General features: G+C 45.4%; 1 long non-coding RNA gene across 2 annotated transcripts; it reads left to right on the top strand.

The window, feature by feature from the left end:
- The first annotated feature begins 1,279 nt into the window (after positions 1 to 1,279).
- On the top strand, positions 1,280 to 4,507 carry LOC141974623 (uncharacterized). Of its 2 annotated transcripts, none has more exons than XR_012635784.1 (3): positions 1,280 to 1,344; positions 2,316 to 2,494; positions 2,897 to 4,507. It is a non-coding gene; the product is annotated as an uncharacterized LOC141974623 (long non-coding RNA). The 2 variants fall into 2 exon arrangements; XR_012635783.1 differs by lacking the exon at positions 1,280 to 1,344 and adding an exon at positions 1,894 to 2,088.
- The last annotated feature ends 3,711 nt before the right edge of the window (positions 4,508 to 8,218 follow it).

Below are 8,218 nucleotides of genomic sequence, written 5' to 3'. Positions count from 1 at the left end.
GCCCCTCTCTGATCTATTTGGCTCAGGATTTGGCTTGAAGGTTTCCCACATCTTAGGCCCATCTCTTCTGAAGTCTCCAAAGAAACTCTCCAGTGTGGAGTATTAATAGGCAAAGTGCTAAAGATTTGGTGGTTGAGATGAACCCTTTACTATTCATCTGTTTATATGGGATGAATTTCAGTGGATCAGCTATGCAGTGGATCAGCGTAAAACCCATGCACCACTTTCCTCCTGCTTACCCCTTCCAGGGTCTGTTTCATCTGCATGCTTTACCCAAACCACTCGAGTCTGTAAAACAAGGCTGAGAATCTCAAGGTAACAGGCTCTGTCGGCATGAGATTCTTGGTCCTTCACCAGTGGCTAAGCTAGAAATACAAGGCAAACACCCTCTCTCTCATGGTATTTAGCCCTTTTGCTGCTGGCCAAGAACTGGGAGACCATTGAGGCAGAGACATTGGAAAACAAGCTTAAATAAACAGTTCAGACCCTTCCAAAAGGTCCTGAACTGAGTGGGGACAGTGCCGGAAAGGGATGGTACTTGAGAATGAATGCTGCAAGAGGTTTGGTGGTGTGGTCAAGGCACAAACTAAGTACCCAGCTCTCTCCTAGATTTCCTGTGACTTTTTACACAGCACACTAGCCATGATCCACAGCGATCTGAAATTAAATGGAGTCTTTCCATTGACTTCAATGGGCTTTGACACAAGTCTTCAATCTCTCTGAGTTTAGTTGGCTATCTCTCAGGTAGTGATGATAGCCCTCCCCTTCCTCACAGGATGGTTGTTTGTGGGAATAAATTCATTCGTGTTTGGGAGGTGCTTGGTACTAACTACAGTGGTGGGCACTGGAGAACTGCGAGGGAGATCCATTAAAGTCAGCATTTTTCAAGGAGTGGGAAGTAGAGTGGGCAAATAATGGGTTTTGGGGTTTGCTGGGCAATTTTACAAATATATATAAATTTTTCATTGTTTTGGGTTTAAACCAAAACTGAAATTCTTTGAAATTTTCAGCAAACCAGAAAGTGAAAAAAATGGTTTTGGGTCAAACAAAAGGTTTTGTTTCAATTTAGAGTATTTTAAAATATATTTGATTTACAAAAAATATAACAAATAAAACCAAAGGAAATGTTGAAATGAAAAGTTGTTTCAAGCAGAAAAATCAAAACTGCTCTTAACGTTGAAACAAAATGGTTTGATTTTTTTTTATTTTATTTTTGTTTTCAGCTGAAACAAGGGGGCAAAAGCGGCACACATTCAAAAACCAGTTTGGTGTCTCCAAATCTGCATTTTTCGCTGAAAAAAACCAACAACGTTGTGTGTGGAAAATTTTTGCCCAGCTCCAGTGGTGAGTTGAAAGGCCAACCTAGCAGAGTTTTTGATTCTCATCGATTTATCTCTATACTACTTCGGCTGGGTTGACAAGCAGCATGATTAACCGCAGCTGAAGATTGTGAAAAGAAGATAAATATTGGTAGCAACACAGAAATGTGGCAATTGCTTGGGTGGGGCGAGGGAGGAGGAAGCAGCAGCTAAACAAAACAACCGCCCCCCCAGCTCATTTCTTTTCTAGTCTGGGTGATTATTACCGGCTCAGATCCAGGCCCCAGAGATTAAATATGCCATTTAAACAGAAAATTGCAAACAAACTCAAAACAAATGAGCTTCTCAACCTGTAATTTAGTTCAGATTAAGGGAAGAGGTGGAGTACAAATGCTGCATCTCCTAAAAGAACCTGGCATCTGCTGGGGCCACTGAGTTAAACACCTGCACTGAATTCTAGTCTCGCTGCGGAGAATCAGCTGAGCCATCTGATTAGTGGGCTGATGTTAGAGCTGGGCAAAATAGTGTGTGATTTTGTTTTTTGTGTGCAGGACCTGTAAATTTCCAGGGGTGTTTGTTTCAAATACAGCACGAGTGGAAACTCTCCCACAGTCTCAGATCCCCAGCAGGTGCACATCCTCCTGGTTCCATTGACTTCACTGTAACTACTGGCCTAGAGAATTTACTTCTGTACTTTCTTGCGTTGTTTCCCTTAATCTCAACCAAAAACCATTTGGGCAGAAAGGATTATGGCTGAAGAAACGCAAAAGTATGTATGCACAAGTGCCTGGGAGATTGCAGATAAATTGTACGTGCAGTATTGCCAAGACCAAGCAGTCAGAGATAATACATCAACCCCCAAAATCATGAGATTAGCTTCAAAATCACGAGGTTTTTAAACAACTATCCATTATGGATTATTTTTATTTACCACCTGGATTCTCTTAGCCTTTACAGAGGATTCAGTCACATTTTCAAACTTTTCTCTGTACCTAGGAGGGCGAGAAACTTACTTTAAAAAAATAAACCAAGCAAGCCGAGACTCTGATGTCATCACTCCAGGAGCTGGGACTTGAAGAAAAGCACCAGATAACATGAGATTTGCAATTAAATGGCCGGAGTTGGCGACCCTGCGTGTGTATGGGTGAATGCAAGAACATCTGTGTATGGAAAAGGTGCCAATGGAAGGAGGGAGGTTCTGCTCACGGTGTGGGTCTGTGTGAGAGTTGATAGGGGAGCCAAAGTGGTCCTGAGGCTGGGGCACAAGCCCTGGGTACTACTCTGAGCCTTGTCTTGAGGTATCAGCTTTAGCAAGTCACTACCCCTCTCGGTGCCTCAGTTTCCCCATTTGTGAATGGGGAACATGCCACCCAGTTTCCTTTGTAAAACACTGTGAGGTCTGTGGGAGGAAAGAGTTAGGTGAAGGCTAGGCATTACAATTTGGAGGCATTTGTACAGGATGCTGATTTGGGGGACTGCGAGCCTGGGGAGGGGGCACCTGTGCATGTGTGCAGATGGAACCGACCATGCAGTTTACGCTCTGCCCATTTATTTTTCAATGCACATTTGTTTTACAGTGGTGCCCACTAGTAGCATCATGCAACAGGACATGGCATCTCCTGGTCAGTTCCCCACCCTTTTCCAAGTCTGAGCTGCTTCCTGATGACACCCTGCTTCTGAGGCTGCCATGTAGCAAAGGAAACCTGGATTTTCTCTCCTTCGGCTCCTCAGACACTAGGTGGGGAAAGAGAACTGTGAATGTAGCAGGCTGGCCCTGCTGCTCCAGACAATCAGCTCTTCCGCAGCACAGACTCATGCCTGGCCTCTGGTTCTTTCATATGACGATCCAAGGCATGCAAGCCCCTGGAGTCATTCGGGAATAGCTATTCCACTTTAAATTCACACCCTACTTTAATCCTAATTAACTTTCAAGGCTACACAAGCCCTGTGGGAGCAGAGGAGCAGGAATTTTTAAATTCAGATTTCCAGTTTAAAATGTAAGCTTTTAAAACTGGATTGCTTTGTTAGTGTGAGTGGCTGAGATAATATTAGGGAGATTGTGTGCCTCTCCAAAGCAGCATATAGCCCGGGAAGGTATTATTAATGCTATCATCACTGCTCATGCATCTCAAGACAGCTCAGGAAGACCGAGCGCGCACAGAACAGAGAGGAGACCTGATGTTCTGGGAGCGTCCCCAATGGAGCATGCCTGGCATGGGGTGAGACCAGATTTCCTTTAAGGAGAAGTACCTAGCTGAACAGAGAAGAGGTGGAAAGCGGACAGGTGCATGTAGGAGATGTTTGCAGGGAGAGCTCACCTGGAATATGCAGTCTCTAAAGGGGCCAGTTGTGAGACACCGGTAGCGAATCCTCACTTAGAAACTGCTCAGAGCGGGGAGCTCTCCCAGGAAGTGTGTTTCTGAAACCTCTGAATCCCAGAGACAGCTGGAGAGAGCACACCCTGATCTCCGAGGCAGCTGCCACATCCCAGTAAGGTCATTTCACCCAGTCTCCTGACACCATATGAGAGGCTGCACCTGCTCCTGGGAGGACTGAGTTGTCGGCTCTGCTCCTCTGGCATCGCTGCGGGGATGAGCCAGCTCTGTGCCTCTCCCTCGCTGCTCCGGTCCTTCACTAGGAGAAATGTACCAGCTCTAGAGAGGCAGAAACGGCAATGGACATTTAAAAGGAAGCTTAATTCAGAAGCAAGACGCCATCGTGTGTCCATGACGCCAATTAGTGGTGGTTTTAGCAATCTCTGCACCTTAATCCCTCTTGGCCTGCTGGGGAGACGGGGCCATCGGCTGCAGCATTGAGACAATCTGATCACACTGACAGTCTCTGTGCCTCTGCAGTTATGGATTTGTCAGCATGGCTGCTCTAAACCCACCTCTTCACCCCTCCGGGGTGAAACTTCGCATGGTTGGGAGGGGAGAACTAAGGACAGGATGGAGCTGGCAGGCAGGAGAAATAAAAAATCAGACCAGAAAAATAACTCCAAGTTGCAGATCACTAATTTTAGATGCTTTTTTCTTGGCTCCAACACCCCGCCCAGTTTACTGTAAAAGCAAAGATGGGTGAAGCAGTGGGGCTCACGCATGAAGCTTCTGAGTGCTTTTGTGTAACACAGATAATAACAGCAAGCCGCCTGTACTGGAGCGCGAACCAAATCTTGGTGGTGGTTTGAGAAAAGGAACTTAAAATAAATCACCTAGCAATTTCACCTGGCTTCGGATTTATTTATCCAATCAGCAGTCACAGAGGATGAAATTCAGCCCTCTGCGGGGAACCAGCACAAAGCTAGGGAGCACTTCAGTGCTACTAAGATAATAAGAACAGCACCTAGCACAATAGGGTCCTGCTCTCATTTGGGGCCCCATAGGTGCTACTATAATAATTAATAATCAATCATACATAGTGGTTATTGATACATTTCTTCTTTCCAGGCCCATGTAAATTGTGTACATCGCTAGTCACTATATAACTCTCATTCACCGTATGGCAAACTAACGAGAGTTTCTGTATGTGTCCCGGTATATAGGTTTTATTTTCACATAAAGAGGCTTTGACACTGCTCCCTGAGGGGGTCTCAGTTTCCCATCTCAACTCACAGACTTCCTCCCTTCCCTCTTTAGATCCCAACACATAATTATGTATTTCACTCTGAAGGCACCATCCTGACTTCCTTTTATGCCTTCAGAACTTGTTTCCCTAACATGAAATACGTGTCTCCTTTTTATTTTATGATTTGTTAGAAAAATGAATAAATAAGAGAGGTGCTAAGTCCATTCTCAGAGACGTGAATGACTCGCTCTATTCCATAGTGACTTTGCACTATTTAATATTTTCCTTCCCGCTTAAACCAGCTCTTTAGGCAATGGTGAAATGCGACTACAGGTGGAGACAGAAAATTCATTTTGATTCTTAAAGCCATAGGGTTTTAAATAGACTTTGGCAAGGCTTGGGAGCATTATTTTTCAGCCCCGTCGCATTACAAAAGCAGCACAGAAGCTCTCCGGCTCTGCTCAGTAACCTGTAGGAAAGTGGGTCATGTTTTTTTTATTAAAACACACACATCCGCACAGACGTATAGTTGTGCAGCCACATGCGTACAAATGTGCGTGCACACACAACTATACAAGTATTTCATGCACATACACTCTTAAATATGTGTCTGTGTGCTGACACACTCCAACACATATTCCACATACTTCCATGTACACACACAATATACCCACACTTAAGACACACCTGTGCACAAATACTGAAATATGCATACGTATATAGACAGAGAGATCCGTGCATTCCACATATTATTATTATTTTATTTATTATTTGTATTACCATGGTGCCTAGAAGCCCCGATCATGGACCAGGTCCAACTGTGCTAGGCGCTGTACAAACACAGAACAAAAAGCTGCTCCTTGCCCCCAAGACCTTACAATCTAAGTATAAGACCAGAGGCCACAGGTGGATACAGACAGGCTGACAAGGGAGCACAAGGAAAGAATGAGACAGTCCTGGTCAGCATGACGGGCGGTGGTTTCCACCGCTTAGCTGCTGTCAAGTTTTTTGTCATTATCCCGGCAAACGAAAGTTTTAAGGAGCGATTTGAAGGGGGCAGGGGGTGAGGTAGCTCTGCAGATGTTTTTGGGGCACTCCTCCCAGGCGAGAGGGGCAGCAAGGGAAGGTGCTTGTTTGAAAATGTAACAAATGGACGATGGAGGCTGGCATCATGGGCTGATAGCAGGTGGGAGTGGACGTCTTGGTAGTGAATGAGAGATGATGCATGTACTTTCGCACCTGGACAAGAGCGCGCACACATGGACAGATACATCCACATATGCCACATCCACGTAAATCTTTAAATACACATTCATATTTAGATGCATACCTGCACCGCCCCCCTCCCTCCACCCTAAAAAACCAACCAACCAAACACTGGCCAAGTTTCGTCTTGAGAAAAGAAGTCTGAGGGAGGACCTGATAAGTCTTCAAATATGTTAAGGGCTGTTGTAAAGAGGATGGTGATCAATTGTTCTCCATGTCCACTGGACAAGAAGTAATGGTTAATCTGCAGCAAGGGAGATTTAGGTTAGACATTGGGGAAATGTTTTAATTAGAAGGGTAGCTAAGCTCTGGAATAAGTTTCCAAGGGAGGTTGTAGAAACCCGACCACTGGAGGTTGTTAAGAACAGGCTGGACAAACCCCTGTCAAGGCTGGTCTAGGTTTACTTGGTCCTGCCTCAGCGCAGGGGCTTGGACTTGATGACCTCTCAAGGTCACTTCCAGCCCTGCATTTCTGTGATTCTCCATCCCCAATATCCATACTCACACAAACACACGTGCTTCACAGACCCACCTGCCCACATCCTCTGAAATTCAGGAGCAAGGGCTGCCCAGCAGTAAAGAGCGGTGAGATGTTTTACAGTATTTCCTCCTTTTTATGACTCGTTCTCTATCTTCTAACACACTGAACTATGAAATTAAGAAACTGAATGGCAGGTGAGTGAACTCTTGTCATCAGAATCTCTCCTGAGCTATCGAAGATGTTTACCAAAGTTAGGAGGCCTAGAAAATTCCCAACTAAATTCCTTAGCTTATTTGATAAAAACACTGTCGGTTACTTTCTAAATTGTCCCCCTCCCCCATTCATGTTTTACTTTCCAAGGTTCCTAACACCAGAAACTTGAAAATGATTTTTCTCCCTGTCCATTTGGTGTTTCTCTCTTTGCCAAGTGAGCTGCACTTCCCACTTTTTCAGTCCTGGGCTCCTCCTACATAATTGTGCCAATGCCCCTCCGTACTGCCTGGCAGAATCCCTTACGATTCCGTCCCCGGGCTTTCACCACTGTTCTGCCAATCCACCCCAATCCTGATCCGCAGCAACTCTTGCTCTTCTAGTTTTGCACTTGTCCTTAGCAGAAATTGCCAGTACAGGTCCGTATTTGGTGTTGGTTTGCTAATATGGCCATTCTCTTGGTCCAACGAGTTGAGCTCAGACCACTTTTAATTTGTGATCTGACTTGGCAAAAACCCATGTGCAGTAACAGATTCACTCATCATCCATTTTTAAATCACACATTTGCCCAGCTCTCTGTTCTCAACGTGATATTTTTGTGGATTTCCTAGTTTCCTCTCTCCCATCCTCTCTCCCATCTAATGATGGATTTCAAATGCATCCACCACAGTAGCATCTAGGCTCCGAGCATGAGGCATCATTAAAGGAATCATTACTTTGAGTCATAGATGATCATTTGCACAGAAACAGTATGTGTCATGTGAGGCCCTCAAAGTGCACTGCAAATCTGGATGAGCATACTTATCCCCAGTTTTGCAAATGGAGAAACTGAGGCACTGTGGGTGTGTGGTGGTGGGGAAGTGACTGCATGAACACCTGGCTTGTTCTGCTGGTTTGTCCAGCTGTCCGGCTCTTTTCTGGCTGGCAGATGGATATTATGACCTAATTTCCCTCCTGCCAACATTAATGTCCTACTGATACAAGTGTTGGGGTTGGTCCTGCTCCTAATACAGGTTTTTGCCTTGACCGCAGTAGGGGGTAGGATCGAGCCCTTGTGAATGCGTCTGCTGCCTTTTGCTTCTTTTGGTCCTGTTGCATAAATAGCTCAGAAGCTCCATCCACTGGCTGAAGAGCCCCAGGTAGATGATTCTGCCTCTCTGCTGCTGGAGCAAAGGGCTCATTGATTAGCTGCTCAGAAGGTCGGCGTGATGCTGAAGATGGGCCTGAGCCTAGCTCCTAAGTTGTAACCCCCCTTGAACTGTGGGAAAGTCACATGCTGGTGGGGGTTTGAACTTCATAGGTTGGCCCCAACTCAACTGGAGACAGCCCTCCCAGAGCTCAGTTGGTGGAAGGATTATCCAGTGGTTAGGGTCCTAGC

The sequence above is a fragment of the Natator depressus genome, chromosome 19 (assembly GCF_965152275.1).
Source record: "Natator depressus isolate rNatDep1 chromosome 19, rNatDep2.hap1, whole genome shotgun sequence".
Lineage (NCBI taxonomy): Eukaryota > Metazoa > Chordata > Testudines > Cheloniidae > Natator > Natator depressus.
This window is presented reverse-complemented; position numbering and strand designations above follow the sequence as displayed.